Genomic DNA, 19,382 nt, shown 5'->3' on the forward strand with positions numbered 1-19,382 from the left:
CCATCTGGTCCTGGGCTTTTTTCTTGGTTGCGAGACTTTTGATGACTGTTTTTATTTCTTTAGCAGTTATAGGTCTATTTAATTTGCTTATCTGGTCTTGATTTAATTTTGGTAAGTGATATTTATCCATTTCCTTTTGTTTATTTATCTATTTCCATTTGTTTATTTCCTTTAAGTTGTCCAATTTTGTGGAGTACAGGTTTTCAAAATGTGACCTGATGATTCTCTGGATTTCCTCCATGTCTGTTGATATTTCTGATTTTGTTAATTTAGATATTCTCTGTTTGCTTTTTGGTTAGTTTAAATAAAGGTTTGTCTATTTTGTTGGTTTTCTCAAAGAACCAACTCTGTGTCTCACTGATTCTTTGTATTGTTTTACTGTTTTTCTTTTTTTTTTTTTCAAGACAAGGTTTGATAGCTTTGGTGCCTGACCTGGAATCAGCTCTTTTAGAGCAGGCTGGCCTGGAACTCACAGAGATCCGCCTGTCTCTGCTTCCTGAGTGCTGGGATTAAAGGCATGCACCACCAGTGCCTGGCTGTATTGTTTTCTTTGTTTTTCTTTTGTTGATTTCAGCTCTCAATTTGATTATTTCCTGCTGGCTAGTTCTCTTGGGTGAGTTTCATGCCCAATATTTCAGTTCACTTCCTGTTGCCTGTGCAAGATGTAGACCTCTCAGCTGCCTCTCTCCACTGCGTGTGCCTGCACACTGCCATGTCCCGGCATGATGGTAATAGACTGAACCTCTGAACTGTAAGCCACCCAATTAAGTGTTTTCCTTATAAGACTTGCCATGGTCATGGTGTCTCTTCACAGCAATAGAAATCCTAAGACAGCAATGTTTTCTTTTGATGCAGAACTTGTATCTAGGGAAGACATCTTCCAAACACAATGTCAGTGTAAACACAGCCTCATCAAACGAAAAAAATGAGGGAATTGTCAGCAGATGTTTATTACAAAAAATGTTATAAAAAGTTCTTCAGGCCGAAGTATGATGCCCAGGAGAAACTCATATGTATACAAAGATTTAAGAGGTTTCTCTCCTGCCCACCAATTCCCAAATAGCCATTCTGAGATTTAATATTTATTACAAAATGTTTGGCCAATGGCTCAGGCTTGTTACTGACTAGCCCTACATATAAATTAACTCAGTTCTAATAATCTGTATATTGCCATGTGCCCCGAGGCTTACCAGTAATGCTCTGGTATCTTACTCCTTCGACGGCTGCTGGCATCTCCCAGACCCTGCCTTCTTTTCCCCTGTATCTTTGCTTGGATTTCCTGCTCTATTCTGCCTGGCTATTGGCCAAATCAGCTTCTTTAATAACCAATGGTAATAAGACATATTCACAGCATATAGAAGGGCATCTCACATCAGGGTAACATGAAGGTAAGTAGAATTTTTTTCTTTTCTTTTCTTTTCTTTTTTTTTTTTTTTTTTTTTTTTTTGTTTCGAGACAGGGTTTCTCTGTGTTGCTTTGGAGCCTGTCTTGGGACTAGCTCTTGTAGACCAGGCTGGCCTCGAACTCACAGAGATCTGCCTGCCTCTCCCTCCCAAGTGCTGGGATTAAAGGCATGTGCCACCACCACCTGGCCAGAATTTTTTTTTTCTTAAGAGATAATTGATGTCTGTATTAGTCAGGATTCTCTCAAGGAACAGAATTAACAGGATAAATATTGCAAGCTGGCTTTATTAGATTGACTTACATGCCTTAAGATGGATAGTCTAATAACAGTTACACTCTGGAGAAACAAGAAATCAATAGCTACTTGGTCCAGACTGTAACTATAGTTGGACTACCTGGAACTCACAGAGATCTGCCTGCCTCTGCCTCCTGAATGTTGGGATTAGAGGCATGCATCACCATCACCTGGCTTCAAGTGTCCTTTACTGGCTGGCAGTCCCTAGGTAGATTCAGGATAGGTGTTGGTTATCAGAAGGGCCAAGGTAGGATTAGAGGGCTGGGACTTTCACTCCTACTCCTAATGTCTGCAATGGGGGGGGGGGGGGTGTTGGAGCTGGAGGTTAAACTGACTCCTCAAGGTCAATGATTTAATCAGTCATAGCTGTGTAATGAAACCTCCACAAAACCATAAAGGACAAGGCACAGAGACCTTCTGGACAGGAAAATGCACTGATGGAACCAGAGGAGGGTACAGGTTTTCCTGTGTTCCATCTGTCCTCCTAAGTACCTCTCCACGTGCAACCATTGTAATAGCCTCTAGAGCAGTGGTTTTCAACCTTCCTAATAGTGTGACCCCTTAATACAATTCATGTTGAGGTAATTAACCTCCAACCCTAAAATTATTTTCATTGCTACTTCAGAACTGTAATTTTGCTAATTTTTTAAAAAAAATAATTTATTTACTTTTTTTTTTACGTACATTGGTATTTTAGCTTCATGTATCTCTGTGTGATGGTGTCAGATCTTGGAGTTACAGACAGTTGTTAGTTGTCATGTGGGTGCTGGGAATTGAACTTGGGTCCTCTGGAAGAGCAGAGGACCCTGTAATTTTGTTACTGTTATAATCATTATGTAAATACCTGATATGCAGATGGTCTTAGGTGACCTCTGTGAAAAGGCTCTTCATCCCAAAAGGAGTTGTGACCTACGTGTTTAGAACCGCTGCACTGTAATAAACTGGAGAAGGTAAGGGTGGTGTTTTCCTGAGTTCTGTTAGCCACTGTAGCAAATTAAGCAAATCCAAGGAGGCAGTTATGGGAAAGCCAGTTTACAGCTGGTGTGTAGGGCCTGTGATTCACATCTCAAGTTCAGAGGAGTCTTGTAATACTGGAAAACTGGAAGTTAACACTGCTTTCATGCAGACAGTGTCAGAACTGAGTTGAAATCAATCATACACCTGGAGGTCTGGATGTTTTCTGTAGGGGTTGGGGGATGGGGAGCTGCTAGCATTTCAGGTCACAAAAACAGTGTTGTGAGAGGGTAGAAGAAACCGAATTTGTTGATTCTAGAACCTCTAAGTAACAATGTATTGAGGACTTATGTAAAATGCATGGCAGAACAGCACAGAGAATGGTGAAGAAAATGCTAAAAGTCATCTCCTATTTGTTGTTGTAGGGCTAGGGATTACCCAGGCCCTTCTGCTTGTAAATTGGATGTGGACTTAGTGGACAGTGAAAGATTTACGTAAATCAGACCAGCCTAACAAAGTTTTTTGCTTTTTTGTTTTGTTTTGTTTTTGTTTTTTTAAATACTTTATAAGGAAACAGCCCTCAAGGTGGGAAACAAAATTGCCTGCAGTGCCACAATGATTGTAGCAGTGTTTTGGGGGGCGCTGACCTCTTTGTGGTTCGCAGTTCAATCATGCAAATGTGCCTAGTCCTGATTGGTGGATATTTGACTTTAGCCAGGGGCTGGATTTTTAGGGTGCAGGCTCTTTTGTATGATGGAAGATAAGTTTGATTTACTGCACTCGGTCATGTTATTCCATGAGAGTCACTAGAGTCAGTTCTTTTAAATGGTTTTATTTGAGATTCTTTTCTGACCTTGCATTGTGGAAATTCTCTGAATAGTTTCCTGACAATGGCTTTTCCTCTACATGAAGAATATGTTCTACTTCTGAGCTACACCTTTGGACAAGATTCTTTTTCTTTTTAAAAATGATTTGTTGAAATTCTGTTTTTTGTTTCTTTCAAAATAGAGTTTCTCTGTGTTGCAGCTCTGGTTATCCTGGAACTTGCTCTGTAGACTAGGGTGGCCTGAAACTCAGAGATCCATCTGTGTGAATATATGTCTCTGTGATTAGTTTAATAAAGAAGTTAACTGACCAATAGCTGGATGGATAAAGATTAGGAGAGACTGGCAGACAAAAGAGAGCACACAAAGAAGAGGAGGGGGACTCTCAGGAGTGGCAAGGAGATGCAGAGGAAGCAGGAGATAAACTTGCCATACTGAGAAAAGGTACTGAGCCACGTGGCAGAGTGTAGATATGGGCTAATTTAAATTATAAGAGCTAGTTAAAATAAACTAAGCTATTGACTAAGCATTTGTAATGAATAAAAGTCTCTCTGTTTATTTGGGAACTGGTTGGCAGGACAGAAAATTCTGCCTACATTCATCTGCCTCTGCCTCCCGAGTCCTGGGATTACATGTGTGCACCACCACCGCCCAGCCAAAAGATTTATTTTTTATTTTTAATTTCTGTGTATGTGTTTGAGAGTGGATACCTCTGGAGCTGGAGTTACAGATGGTTGTAACACAGGTGCTAGAAACCAAACAGGTTCTCAGGAGGAGCAGCAAGAGCTCTTAAATGCTGAGTCATCTCTCCAGCCCCAAGAAATTCTTACATTGTAGTGAAGTAGTGTAATATTAAAGGTAGACCATGATATAATAAAGATGTGTTAAAGATATAAAGCCTAGGACATTTACCAAACAAAAAGAAAAATAAGTCTAACAAGCCAGTTCCAGAGATAAAATGCATAATAAAATATATTCATACAAAACAAAGTTAGAAAAGAGGATCAAGAAGGAGAAAGAGATTAGAAGAAGGGGGAGAGAAAAAGAGAAAGAGACAGAAGGAAATAAGGAGAGAGGCAAATAGATTAATATGGTAGATTGAAATCCAATGATGATTATACTAAATATAAATGGTTTAAACAGTCTAATTTTAAAAGGATGTTATTATCACATTAGAATAAAAAGATGAACTCAATATATGTTGTCATAATACTTGCTGCTGTTTCTTCAACCAGGATCCCAGAATAAATACCTATGGTTTCTTTATTTTTTTATTTTTTTTAATCTTATGGGGTATGTTATTAGGCATACTGAATCAGTAAAAACCAAGGTCTTTCATTAGTTCCGTGATGTTCCCAGACATACTATCCAAATATTGCCTCAATTCCATTCTGTCTTCTCTCCTTTAGTTATAAAAATTATATTATACCATCTCACTAAAAAATATGTATCTCTTATTCTGTTTTATATTGTATTTCATTTTGTTTCTATGAGTCTCACTATAGATTAATCTTCTACTATCTAGTTCAATAATTTCTTTTCAGCAATTCAGTAAAACCCATATACTGAATTCTTATTTTTGGTGACTATCAGTTTTAAAATCTCCAGTCATGGTTGAAAAGTTAGCTGAAAAGTTAAGAATGCTTTCTTCTCTCACAGAGGACCAGGGTTCAGTTCTCAGCACCTACATGGAAGTTCACAACTATCTTTAATTCCCGTTCTAGGGACTCTAATGCCATTTTCTGGCCTCTGTGGACTCCTGCACATGTAAAGTACACATGAACTGATGCAATAAGACACACATACATGAATAAAAAGGAAAACTCTTACAAACATTATAGTTGGATGTTCTTCAACACTGCCCTGCTATTCCAAAAATGTTTTGTTTTATTTGTGTTTGTGTATACCTCTGTGTGTACATGCACCCATGCATGTAGGTACCCATGGTGGCCAGAAGAGGGAGTTAGATCCTCTGGCACTCTTGTGAGTCACCTGGCATAGGAGCTGGGAGTGAAACCACTGTCATCTGCAAGAGCAGCAAGTGCTCTTAACTGCTGAGTTATTTCTCCAGAACCATGTAGTGTCACTTAAAATATTATTTATTTTGTTTATTTATTTATTGTGATGTCACTTTTAATAGTTTCTGGCCAGTCATAGTGGTACATGCCTTTAGACTCAGTACTTGGTACTTGAGAGGCAGAGGCAGAGGGATCTCTGTAAGTTCAAGGCCAGCCTAGTCTATGTCATGAGCAACTGTCTCAAAAAAAAGTTCTAATTCTTTGAACAAATGTTCAAGGTCACGTTTTTTCTATATGAAAAGAAGAAATCTAATTGCTTTGTATTCTCTCTTTAAAATTGGTCTATGTATTAAATTTTTTCTAATCTATTTCTATTTTTGTTAGTTTTCCTTTGGTTTTGGAATTTTATTTTGTTTTACTATATATACAGTGTTCTGCCCAAAGAGGGCACCAGATCTCATTACAAATGGTTGTGAGCCACCATGTGGTTGCTAGAAATTGAACTCAGGACCTCTGGAAGAGCAGCTGGTGCTCTTAACCTCTGAGCCATCTCTCCAGTCCATTGTTTTGTTTTGGTTTGTTTTTTCTGTTTCTTTATTTTGTTTGTTTGTTTGGTTTGGTTTTAAGACAGGGTTTCTCTGTGTAGTCTTGGCTGTCTTTGAACTCACTCTGTAGACCAGGCTGATCTCAAACTCACAAAGATATGCCTGCTTCTGCCTCCTGAGTATTGGGATTAAAGGCATGGTCCACCACCTCCTGACTTTCCTTTGGGTCTTAATTTCATATTGCCACAATTTATTCTAGGCATTTAATCTTAAACTTGGATATAATTTAACAGCTAGGTAGGCTTCCTCCAGAAAATTTGTGTTTGTGAGCCTGGCGGTGGTGGCACACGCCTTTAATTCCAGGATTTGGGAGGCAGAGGCAGGCAGATCTCTGTGAGTTTGAGTACAGCATGGTCTACAAGAGCTAGTTCCAGCCGGGCGGTGGTGGCGCACGCCTTTAATCCCAGCACTCGGGAGGCAGAGGCAGGCGGATCTCTGTAAGTTCGAGGCCAGCCTGGTCTACAAAGGGAGTTCCAAGAAAGGCTCCAAAGCTACAGAGAAACCCTGTCTCCAAAAACCAAAAAAAAAAAAAAAAAAAAAGAGCTAGTTCCAGGACAGGCTCCAATGCTACAGAGAAACCCTGTCTTGAAAAAACAACAAAAAAAAAAAAAGAAAGAAAGAAAGAAAGAAAGAAAGAAAAAGAAAGAAAGAAAAAGGAAGAAAGAAAGAAAAAGAAAAAACAAGAAAAAAAGAAAATTTATGTTTGTATCTATGGTGGTTTCAATAAGAATGACCCCCATAAGTTAATATATTTGCATACTTGGCTCCCCTTTACTGGAACTGTTTGGGAAGAACTAGGAGGTGTGGCCCTGTTGGAGGTGGGCCCTGGGGGTTGGGCTTTGAGGTTTCAAAAGATGTGCTATTCCCAGTTAGCTCTCTCTGCCTCATGCTTGTAGATTAAGATGCAAGCTCTCAGCTACTGCTCCAGCCATCATGCCTGTCTCTGCCATGCTCTCTACCATGGTTTTCATGGGTTCTAACCCTCCAAACTGTAAGCCTCAAATAAAACCTTTCTTTTATAAGTTGCCTTAGTCATGGTGTCTTATCACAGCAATAGAAAAGTTACCAAGAAGCCAGTTGTGGTGGTACACATTCTAAATCCCAGCATTTGGAAGGTAGAGACAGGTGGATCTCTGAGTTTAGGACAGCTAGGGCACAGAGAAACCCTGTGGGGGTGTAGGAGTTCCTTCTGTTTGTGTGTTGCTGTCATTGGATAATGAATAAAGAAACTGCCTTGGCCTAGTTGATAGGACTTAGGTAGGCAGAGAATGCTGGGAAGAAGGGCAGAATTGCAGACACCATGGATCTCCTGCCTGAGAGGGACGCTCGTTAGAATCTTGCTGGTAAGCCACAGTCACATGGTGATACACAGATTAATAGAAATGGATTAAATTAAGATGTAAGAATTAGCCAATAAAGCCAGGCAGTGGTAGCGCATGCCTTTAATCCCAGCACTCGGGAGGCAGAGGCAGGTGGATCTCTGTGAGTTCAAGGCCAGCCTGGTCTATAAGAGCTAGTTCCAGGACAGGCTCCAAAGCCACAGAGAAACCCTGTCTCAAAAAACCATAAAGAAAAAAAAAAAAAGAATTAGCCAATACGAAGTTAGAGCTAATGGGCCAGGCAGTGTTTAAATGAATACAGTTTCTGTGTGATTATTTCAGATGTAAGCTAGTTGGGCGGCTGGGACAAGAAGCAGTCCGCTCCTCCTGTTACAGGGGGTAGTTACTAAGACACTTTCTAACTGTTAGATGATGTTGGAATTGCCTAGTTGATGCCCTGGTATTGAATCCTTCCCCCTACTCTCAAAAGTGGCACATTTAAATTTCCTAGTGGAGGTGAGAAACTCGCCATCTCCAGCAGGTGTTGAATCGGTGTCTACTCCCTTAGGCTTGGGTGTCTTTGAAGTCACTCCACTTTTCAGCTATTCCCCTTAGATTAGCAACTGATCCCCCACTAGCAAAAGAAGTAAGAAGGGCGCCCGGTCGTTGGTAGTCAGGACTCTTCACCTTTGGCCTCTGTCTCAAGACAGGCTGCCTTTCGGATTTTCTTTTATGTGAGATCAAATGCCCCCCCCGGAGAGAAATGGATTCAAGCCACCCTTTAAACTCCAACTCCTCAACTCAAAGCTTACTATTACTATAGTTTTGTCTTTTATGATTTTTAGTAAATGTTTCTAGTATTCGTCCAACTTCTTTTTAGCTATTTGTAGTGGAAGGATAAAAGAAAATCCTTTTTGAGCCTCCAAGGAAGAGAAAGTGGAGCAGACAGAGACAAATGTGTGTGGCTCTTGATATTTACTCTTTTCCCCCATTATTTGATAAGTAATTCTTCATCAACTAGTCACTCATCCAGCTTCCATGAGAAGACTCCGTTCCCCAGAAATTCTGGTGTAGAACTCGCCCGTGTGACATGCTTTGACTGTTGAATTACGGCTAAATGTGACAGAAGGAGAGGCTTGGCACACGCTTGCATATCTGGGCTTGCTTGCCTGTACTTCTGCCTCTGCCATCAGAAAAACCTCCCTCAGGAACATGCAGCCTCCTCACACACACAAAGAGATGTTGGATGACTAAGCCCAGCCAAGTTATCAGTGCTATCAACGTGTGGGACCGGATAATCCCGACAACCTGGGTTTGGACAACCTTCCTCAACAGGCTAATCAAAAACACAGCAGCGGGCCATGTGTGGTGACGGTGGGCAAAAAGATCTCTGTGACTTCCAGGCCAGTCTGGTCAACATAGTGAGTTCCAGGACAAACAGAGCTACGTAATAGAGAGACCCTGTCTCAAGATACAGAGCAAAAGAGCAACAAAATAAACAAACAAACAAACAAATAAAACCAAACCAAGCCCCTCCCCCCTCTCAAAAAAAAAGAAACAGTGAAAAGCAGAAAAAGAAGATGTCTTCAGTGTGGCCACATTGGGAAAAACAGAGAGGTCCAGTCCATCTTGCAAGTCCTAACATGAAATCTGGGTTTAAATAGAAGACAAATGATATAAATAGCTAAGCAGTCCAAGTCAAGTCCTGCCAATTGCCATTATTCTGGCTCCTGGTTCTCTTGTAAATTGGTCTTAAGAGTTGTTGGTGTGAAATCTCTTTCCTGGAAATAAGTTCCTTTCTGTGCTGACACCAGGGCTTTTCTTTCTCTAAGTACCAGGCTCCTAGAAAATCCTAATTTCTTAGGGTCCACTGTTCCAACAGTCTGGTAGTTAAAGGGAAGCACAGGGAGTATCTTTGGAAAAGCTTCATTCTTGGAGTTGTAGAGATAGCTGAGTGGTTAAGAAGACTTCCAGAGGACCTGTACACAGTGGTACACAGACATACATGTAGGCAAAATACCCATTCCTGTTAAAAAAGAGTATTCTCGGACCTTCCAGGGTGGTTACAGCAGCTTGAAGCAAATCACCCAGACAGACTCAGCTTCGATCCATTGATTCCCGGCCCTGCAGACCAACAGTTGTGTGGTAGAGAAAAAATGACTATTGCTGTAAGCCAATACACAGGATTCAATATTTTGTGACCCAACATTTTTGTGGCTATCCACACACATAGCCTCCCAAGAAGCTGGCTCAACAGAAAAAAATTTAAAAGGCTAGGCTCAGCATATGAGTCTCAGCAGCTTCTCTTTTCTGAGGGTCATTTCTTTAACCAGAATGTCCTTGTCATTTTATAATTCCCTAGGTACTTGCTACTTCCCATTCCCTACATGTAGTTAAAGCCGTTCAGTGAGCGAGCAGGAGTGTGAGACTCCGTGGTATAGCATAAATAATAAAAACTCAGAGATGGATATTGGGGTGCAAGCTGAAGATCAGAAGAGCAAAGCAGCCAAGCCACTGGAGAGCTTTTACCTCTACCAAGGCTCAAAGAAAGGGGCAATCCTGTCCTCATCATGACTACAGACTGCAAGGTTCTCCACTAAACCTCAGACTGCAATGAGCTCTTGCCTCTCTCTGCCCAGCCTTCTCACTCCTGTCTCCACCTCCCTAGTGTTGGATTAAAGGCATGTGACCCCTAAGGGCTGGGAGCACCTTTATGTGAGTTCTCTTTTTAGATCGATTCAATCTCATGTAGCCCAGGGTAGAAGTTGTACTTTCTTTTCGACAGGGTTTCCCTGTGTAACAGTCCTAGCTGTCCTGGAACTAGCTCTTGTAGACCAGGCTGACCTCGATCTCACAGAGATCTGCCTGCCTCTGCCTCCCCCGAGTGCTAGGATTAAAGGCATGCACCAACATGGCCCTGCTAACTTTGAAATTCATTCTCGACACTGAAGTTGTATGAAGCGTGATCCTAATTAGTCTTAACAATAAACACCCTGCCGGGCAGTGGTGGCACAGGCCTTTAATCCCAACACTCGGGAGGCTGAGGCAGGCAGATCTCTGTGAGTTTGAGACCAGCCTGGTCTACAAGAGCTAGTTCCAGGACAGGCTCGAAAGCCACAGAGAAACTCTGTCTCGAAAAACCAAAAACCAAAACCAAAAACAATAAACACCCAGAGTCAGATATCAAGGGTGAAAGCTGAAAGATCAGAGAAGCAGAGCAGCCAACCACTAGAGAGTTCTTACCTCTACTAAAACCTCAGACTGAAAGGGGGAGATCCTGTATCTATGAAGCCTTAGACTGAATGGGGGCCAGATCCTGTGGCCACCCACCTTATGTTCCTGTTTCCACCCCCCTAGTGCTGGGATTAAAGGTATGTACCACCACCTCCATTTCTAAACTTTGACAATAAGTTAACAATTTCTAGTTAGTTTATTTGTTGTCTGTCTTTTTGCTTTCAAATCCTAAAATAAGCTTACATACCTAAACCTATACTCAACTCACACACTCACTAAATGATTGAGACTAAAATTAGCAAATATCAATAAAACTCACAGAAGGGTCTGGGGGAAATAAAAATCCACAAACAATGTGACATTAGTATTTGTTAATATCGAAGCAATCCGATTTTCATTCAGCACTAGTGACCAAATCCAGCACCTTGTGAGTGATGAGCGACCAACAGTCATTTCTTTGCATGTAGTAAGGTTCATAACTGAAACCACATTCCAAGAATATGATTGAAACACTGATTTATTTTAAATAACCATATGTGAATAATTTACAAAAGTGCACACCACCACTCACAAACATGCACACATGTACACAATAAATAAAAATTTAGAAATAAGCTTACCAGGTTCACGTGGGCAATTCCTATTCTTCTGAAGTCCTGTAGCTTTCTTTTCACATGAACTTGTCTTCCTACATTCCACACATGCTATTTCAATTATCATCATTTTCTTCTTCCTTCCTTCCTTCCTTCCTTCCTTCCTTCCTTCCTTCCTTCCTTCCTTCCTTCCTATCCAAGGAGTCCTATTGACAAGGTCATTTAGTCCAGAAAAATCTAACTCATTCATGACCACTCCTTCATTTCCAGTTTATCAATTTTGTTATTTCAATCTCCAAAAAATGTATCTTGAATTTATTACCTTTTTATGTCTTTTTTTTGTCACCACAATCAGAGTAACCATATGGATGACTGAAATATTCTCTTAATTAGTTGCTCCAATTTAATTCTTGTCTTTCTCCAATTCATTCTCAACATAGCAGTGATCTATTTTTGAAAATGTATAAAACTGATTAATATAAATAACCATAAATCAATGTAACAATTTCTGAAGAAAGTTAAGTTTCTTCTCCTTTCCCTTCCAGTCATAATTCTCTCAAGACTCTAACTACACATTACATATTGGATGTGGGTGGCTATTTGAATGTAATTGCCCTCCCACCCAACACATAGGGAGTGGCATTGTTAGGAGGCGTGGCTTTGTTGGAGTGGGTATGGCCTAGTTAGAGGAAGTGTGTCACTGTGGGGGTGGATTTTTGGTTTCCTATGCTCATGATAGGCATAGTGTTTCAGTCACCTTCCTATTACCTTCTGATCAAAATGTAGCCTGCCCCATGACTGCCTGCATACCACCATGTTCCCCACCATGATGATATGGACTGAGCCTCTGAACTGCAAGCACACCTCAATTACATGTTTTTCTTTATAACAGTTGCTGTGGTCATGGTGCCTCTTCACAGTGATAATGTGCATGAATTCTGTGATTTTTTTTTTCTGTGATTTTATAGAAACACATTCCTGGGGTTGAAGAGTTGGCTCAGTAGTTAAGGGCACATACTAGTTTTCCTACAAAAATAGGGAAACTGTTCCTCATAATTTTATGTGAATAGCCACTTTATGTCCCTGATGACTTTTAAATGTCCCATCATAGGTGAAAGTCCTGTTTATGAGTATCTGAATGCAACTTACATCCAATTATCTAAGGTCTATCTTGTTTTTATAAATGAACACAGAGTTGCCAGGCAGTGGTGGCATATGCCTTTAATCCCAGCACTCGGGAGGCAGAGGCAGGAGGATCTCTGTGAGTTCGAGGATCGAGGCCAGCCTGGTCTACAAGAGCTAGCTCCAGGATAGGCTCCAAAGCTACAGAGAAACCCTGTCTCGAAGAAAAAACAACAGCAACAACAACAACAAAAAACCAAATAAACACAAAAACAAATGAACACAGAGTTGTTTGTGGTTTTAGTTCCAACAAATAACGAGTATATTAGGAAACTATCATGGTGCAACTAAGGATAGATTGGTGTTGTACACCAGAGAACAAAAACACACACACAGCTTTCATATACGTGGGAGATTTTGTTCTAAATGCTAGCAAATGATGAATTTGTTATATGTTTAGAGCAATTGTGCTTATGGAAACATTGGTAATTTTACTATATATTAGTTTGTAACTTTTCTATTTTTAGCTGTGAAGATTGAGCTCAGGGCTTTTACACCAGGCAGGTACTTTACCACTCAGCTACGTCCCCAGGCTTTAATTATGATTTTTTTTACTTTGAGACAAGGTCTCATAGCACCATGTCCAAATGTGTGATTCTTTTTAATTTTTTAAATTCTTTTTTTTTTTCCTGGCAATTTCATATGCGTATACATAGGTTTGGGTCATTTTCATCACCTCCCCCAATTAACCTCTTTCATCTCTCCCCTACACTAACTGAAACCCTGTCTGGTTCCCCTTTTTTTGGGTAATTATTTTTGAGAAAAGATATCTCTCACTATGTAATCCTTGCTGGCTTTGAATATGCTGTAAGACCAGGCTGGCTTTGAATTCTTAGAACGCACAGAAATTCATCTGCGTCTACTTCCTGAGTTCAGGGATTAAAGGTGTGAACTACAAGTTCAAGACCACCCTGAGTTACATAAGAAGCCACTGTATAAAATTTAAAAAAAATCCTTATTTGTTCGTTTCACTATTTTGTTTATCCAGTGTAGAATTATGATATATATATATATAATATACAATATCTATACACAAATGATCAGATTTTAAAAATATATGTGCCACCTGTATGGAATATTTAGACATTTAAGTACCTGAAGATGAATGCAAATGGTTTTCCAAGCTTTTCAGGTAATCATTTTATATGATTTTGTAACTTCAAATTCAGTTAAGTATGAGTTTGTTACTAATTCTTCACTAAAATTTTTGACCCTAACTGGGCGGTAGTGGCGCATGCCTTTAATCCCAGCACTTAGGAGGCATCGGCAGGCGAATCTCTGTGAGTTCGAGGTCAGCCTGGTCTACATAATGAATTCTAGGACAGCTGGAACTGTTGCACAGAGAAACCTTGTCTCGAAAAACCAAAAACCAAACCAAAACAAAACAAAAACTAAACAACAACAACAACAAAAATCAACCCACAAAAACTATTAACTCTAGCTTAAGTGAAAATGGAACCATAGAAAAATTATTTTAAAAAATGAAATGAGGGCTTCTCATTAAAGGTTTCCGATTTTAAAACTTCAATTTCTTTCCTTACTCTGCTCTTTTCTGTTTTAAATCCTCCCTCCCTCCTTTTGCTTTCAGGCCTCAAGTGTGCCAGACCCTGTGCTACCACTGTGGTATATTCACAGTCGTATCCTATATATTTCAATCCTGGATTTGAGAATTCGTTTCCTTTCGCTTCTCTAAACCCCAGCACGTGCACACACGCTGGAATGGGAACTGGAGATCTGTGCTTTGCTCACTGTTGTATGTTCCAGGCATATGGCACAGGGCTAGGTACCAAGGAGGAGCTCAGAATTTGTACGAATGGGTGAAGAATATACAGGCAATAAACAGAATCGACCGCCCCGGGAGCGCCACCTACAACGGAATTCTAGGAGGTAACCAGGTAAGCGCTGAACATTGATCGATTTTGCTATTTAGGATTTCTTGGTGCTGGAACCGGCTGCGGTTGGTTTACATTCTTTGGGACGTGTTTATTTGTGCAGTTTGCGAACCTGACGCACACAGCTGTGCAGGCTGGACTCGCAGCCCACAGGAGTGTGCAGTAAAGTCCGCATACTGTTCCGCATCAGCAACACACGCTGCTCAGACGGCACGAATTCTCTTAGGAAAAAGGCATCTGGCAATTCAGGATATTTCTTCACCGGCGATTTTGCCGTGAGGATGAGATCAACCCTGCTGGTAGCAGGAGGCGCAAAGACCGGGAAACGAACGCTCACTTTTCCAAACAGTACCAAGTCCTCACTCTAGGATCAAATCCCGCGCTCTTGCAAACCTCAACCTGATTCTACCTCCACGACGCCCCCGTAGGATACCTAACTATGGAGGGCGGGGCAGATAAGACACGTCCCTGCTCCCTCCAAATCAGTTTCGTAGAGCTTTGGTTTCCTACATTTCAGCAAACATTAATGAAAACCGCCGACCACATGACACACTAGCCACACACGCCGGCAGAGGAGGAAGCAAAACAAGAAGAAAGCCGGCGCTCCAGGAGCCACGTGAGGTACGAGCTCCCGAGCGCCCGCTCCACGGATGACTTCAATTCCCGGCCTGCCCCGGGGCGCTTGCTCTCCGAGGACTACAACTCCCAGGGTGCAGCGGAGCAGTCCTCCGCAACCTCCCACTCGGTCGCCTGCCGCTAGTCCCGCCCCTCCCCCGCCCCTCCCAGCCGGATCGGTATGCGCCTGCGCACCGGAGACCGGAGGAGTCTTACCCTAATGTAAGATGGTGGCCCGTCTAGCTGTGGAACCCACCGAAAGCTGAGAGTCTCTCTCTCTCTCTCTTAGCCGTAAAGGTCGGACTCACTGAAGCAGTCAGGCCCGGTTCTGAAGAGTTTTTTTCGCCGACTCTGGTTCACTGGTCTCCTGTGAGGACGCGGCAGCGCGTGGAGTCGGCTGAGGGAAAAGCGAGGCAAGACAGGCGGGTGAGTGTCTGCGGGGCTGGGCTTAGGGGAAACCCGGGGCTGACCGGCTACGAGAGAGCGGAGGCTTCGCTGAGACTGTGCAGGCCGCACCCCCCTTTCTCCCCACCCCCCGCCTCGCCTTCACCCTCCTCCTGTTCTGGCTGCCTCCTCCTCCTCCTCTTCCTCCCTCTCCCCTCTACGCCACAGCAGTTACCACCAGGAAAAGGCAGCCGGGCTGGAGGCAGCGCGGCGGCGGGCGCCGGCTCTCCTTCGAGAATTTCTTCAATTGAGGAGCCGAGAGGGCTTCTCATCGCCAGCTATTCCCGCATTTTTCTGGCAACAGTGTCCTTAGGTCTCGGTCCTCCTTGGTTCCCCAGCCCCCTTTCCCCTCTGACGTCCTTTCCAACTGGCCCTGATCTCTCAAGCCAGAACCATCCTTCTACTCTGACCGGTGCTTCTGCTTATTGCCCACACGTCCTGCTTGGTGCTTGGGTTTTTTCTTTTTCTTTTTTTCTTTTTTCCCTCTCTCCACTGATGTCGCCCTGGATCTAGCCTCTGCCCCCCCTCTAGTGCGTGCAGTCAGCCCCCAGTCTGTCTGCCAGACCCGAGCTGATTCCGACGTGCTGTCTCCTTGTAGTCACATCTGTCATATAAAGCCACCCCGTGAGTATCGAAATTATGTTGCCGCTCCGTTGCTCCGTGTAACCCACCTGTTTCTCATCCTTCTTGCGAAGAGTCGATTCCTTCCCTCTCTCCTGTACAGAGAGCCTTTCCACACACACTTCCAGAAGAGGGGAGATGCCCCTTGTTGTTCCTTGAAAAGTAAAGGAAGTTGGGAAGTGAATGACGTGAGGTAGGATACTGTTAGGCTTAAGAGAGAAGATCTTTCTGCAGGCTACTCAGAGAAATGTTTTGCATTGTGCGATCTTTCTGCTGCTCCTTCGCTCTGTTAGCCCATGGTTTTTTACCCTTCTTTTCATTTTCGGCCTTCTCCATGCCACCCAGCCTTCTCCTGAATTGCCTTTCCTCGGGACACTTGATGTGGACGCTGATTATACCCGTAAAGAACAGCTTAGTGTTTCAAAACAAGATGAGTCTGGCACACACACAGAGAATTCCTCCGAACACTGCATGCAAATACAAATGGTATTTTGATTATTTGCGGGTAGCGGATTCCTTTTGAGACTAGGTTATTACCTACGTTATATTGATGTTTAGGTTAATTGATAACATCTATTTGTGATTTGGGTGGAGATTTCCTTTCTGGCTAAGTGTAAATTGAGTTTTTTTTCTCTTGATCTGGGAAGTTCCCTCTTTTGACATTTCTAGGATATGCGTTCTGTCTTAAGTTGTATGGAAAAAATACATTGAGTTTGTATGCAAGCAAGAAGTTGGTATTTTGGAGGGTAAACTTAAATTCCTTTATTTTTTCTCCATAGAAGAGAAGTCATAAAGCTGTGCACATCCAGTAGCACTTAGCTGTTATTTCCTATAATAAGAGCAAGAACTTCAGGAGCGAGGGTGACTTATAGTCCATAGTTTAGTGAACGCAGAATTGAGATGTTTAGTTTATATAAAGAGAAGCCAGAGCCTTTGCTATAATACATCACAGTGAAAGAAGAATTACCAGAAAGACAAATAGGATTATGTAGGTCAGATACACACATGTCATGTTTGAACATAACATATTGTGTTCTTACTATATATGTAGCTAGGTGGTGGTGGCACACACCTTTAATCCCACACCTGGGAGGCAGAGATGGGGGAATCTCGATGAGTTCAAGACCAGCTTGGTCTACAGAGCAAGTTCCAGGACTGGGCTACACAGAGAAACCCTGTCATGAAAGACAATGTTTGTTTTGCAGTATATATGTTTTGCTTTGTTTTATTTTGTTTTGTATGTATACACACACATAGTATGTGAAAGTAAAGTCACAGTAACAATCTCATGCAGTTTGTCTCTTATTGGAAAAACCAGTAATGCTTTACATGCAATACAAATGCGGTTCCTCTAGACATGTTTGCATATTTCTGGGTTTTTGTAAGTTTTACATATTTTACCTATAAAATTTTGAGTATTCTTGTATTTGGTGTTACATTCTGTTACTGTGAAAAAGTCTTTAAAAAATGTAAACAATGGTTAGAAAAGCTGCTCATAAAGCTTGCTTTGCTTCTTTCTGTTTTTCGTTTTCCCTTTCTTTTCTTTTTCTTTTTTTTCCGAGACAGGGTTTCTCTGTGTAGCTTTGGAACCTGTCTTGGCACTAGCTCTTGTAGACCATGCTGGCCTCGAACTCACAGAGATAGGCCTCTACCTCCTGAGTGCTGAGATTACAGGCGAGTGCTGGGATTGCATGCGAGTGCCGGGATTAAAGGCTAGTGCCATCACTGCCTGGCTTCTTTTTCTTTTTTTTCTTGAATCAGGGTTTTTATGTAGCTCTGACTGGCCTGGAACAAGCACTGTAGATCAGGCTGGCCTTGAACTTGTAGAGATCTGCCTATCTTTGCCTTCTGAGTGCTAGGTGTGCCCTCCCAAGTCTGGCTAATGCTCCTTTTTTCCCCTTTTAGCTACCTAAGCCCTTATTTGGCAACACTGAATAAATCTCTATTTTTCTGAGACTTGGAAGCAATTTATATTGCAGAACTTGTCTTTCCTTGAAGGTTTTTTTTTCTTTTTTTTTTTTAAAGAAATAACTTTTCATTTAGTTTATCAATACCTTGTCTTCAACTCCAAGTAAAAAATAGATGCTAGTAGAAAGCTTGCCACTTTGAACAATCTTGTCTACTCTTGGCAATCATACTTGGCTGAATGTAAGCAGTATGTTCTAAGGAGAGGACTCTTTGTCTGATAGAAGGGGTGATTGAGTTTTTAATACATCTTCTCTTTTGTAAAAGTATTTGGCTCACTAAATATCTTGTTGTTTTTTTCTCCTCTGGGGTCATTAAATTCTTCTAGACTTTTGAAATAAAAGTGAATTTATTGGAATCTTTAGAATGTCTAGAGAAGTTGTAAAAGTTCTTTGGCACATTGATAGGAAGTAAACCGACTTTTATAAATGTTTTTGTGTAGATTTGTAACATTTTCAACATGGCAGCTTCATACTTAATGATTTCCTTTGATAATTTGGAATTCTTTCTGCCAAGTTAAATAATTGAAGTCTGCAAGTGAATTGTTTGTGTACGATTTTTAACATGAGTTACTTGAAGTTGACTTACCATATAATTTCCCAGAAAGTTACATAGACAAACCTTTAATTTGATTATGATGAGAGACACAGTCAAACAGCAAAGTATAAAATAAAATTGTTTTGTGACATTGTCAACTTCATTTAAATGGAAATGCTAGAGATAACTTGCAACTCATTACTTTGGTTTTGTTCTGAAACAAGGTCTTAATTCTGTAGCTCAGACTATCCTGGACTGTGTAGCATAAGCTGCCTTGAAACACAGGACCACTCCTGCTCCAGCTTCTTTAGGCTGGAATTACAGGTGTGAGCTACCATATAACTAGTCCTGGATAACTCAGTAAAAAGATAGAAGGTGTTGCCGAAGGATGAGTTAGCATTAGGGGAGTTTTACATATATTTTTGTGGTACTAGGCTAGAACATGGAGGCTCCTGAATGTTAGACAGTAGTTTTTAGGGAGTTTTATTGTAAAAAGGATTTTGTCTTAAGAGAATGAAAAAGCAGTTTGGTTTTAGAAGCTTTTCTTTTTTCCCTCCTTACTCCTTGTTTTAAAATGAAGATACACTCTTCATTTTAATGATTATTTTAAAAATATGACTGCAAGTAATAGTGTTTTTGTAGAATGTGTGAGATAGGTTAAATTTGCGAAAGCCTCAATCTCTGCTGAAAATTTAAATAGTTCTGTCACTACCTCTAATATTTCCTTGACTTTTTGGCAAGGAAGTTATAGTGAACTAAGTTGGTTTTGAAACAAAAACAGTAGGGAAATAGGTTATAGAGGTTTTTGCTGTTCTAGAAACAGAATAACTAGAATGTACTACATACATTTCCCAAAGGATTTCTTAATCTAAATGAAACT

General features: G+C 41.2%; 1 protein-coding gene across 7 annotated transcripts in view; it reads left to right on the forward strand.

Moving 5' to 3' along the window:
• Window positions 1–15,145: 15,145 nt before the first annotated feature.
• Cnot4 (CCR4-NOT transcription complex subunit 4) overlaps window positions 15,146–19,382 on the forward strand; it is a 109,906-nt gene continuing 105,669 nt past the window's right edge. For all 7 annotated transcript variants that reach the window (XM_057765166.1, XM_057765192.1, XM_057765175.1 and 4 more), the window contains exon 1: window positions 15,146–15,361. The gene's annotated coding sequence lies outside the window, so the exon portion shown is untranslated. The remainder of the gene's footprint in view (window positions 15,362–19,382) is intronic.

Source organism: Chionomys nivalis, chromosome 1 (genome assembly GCF_950005125.1).
Source record: "Chionomys nivalis chromosome 1, mChiNiv1.1, whole genome shotgun sequence".
In the NCBI taxonomy this organism is placed as follows: Eukaryota; Metazoa; Chordata; class Mammalia; order Rodentia; family Cricetidae; genus Chionomys; species Chionomys nivalis.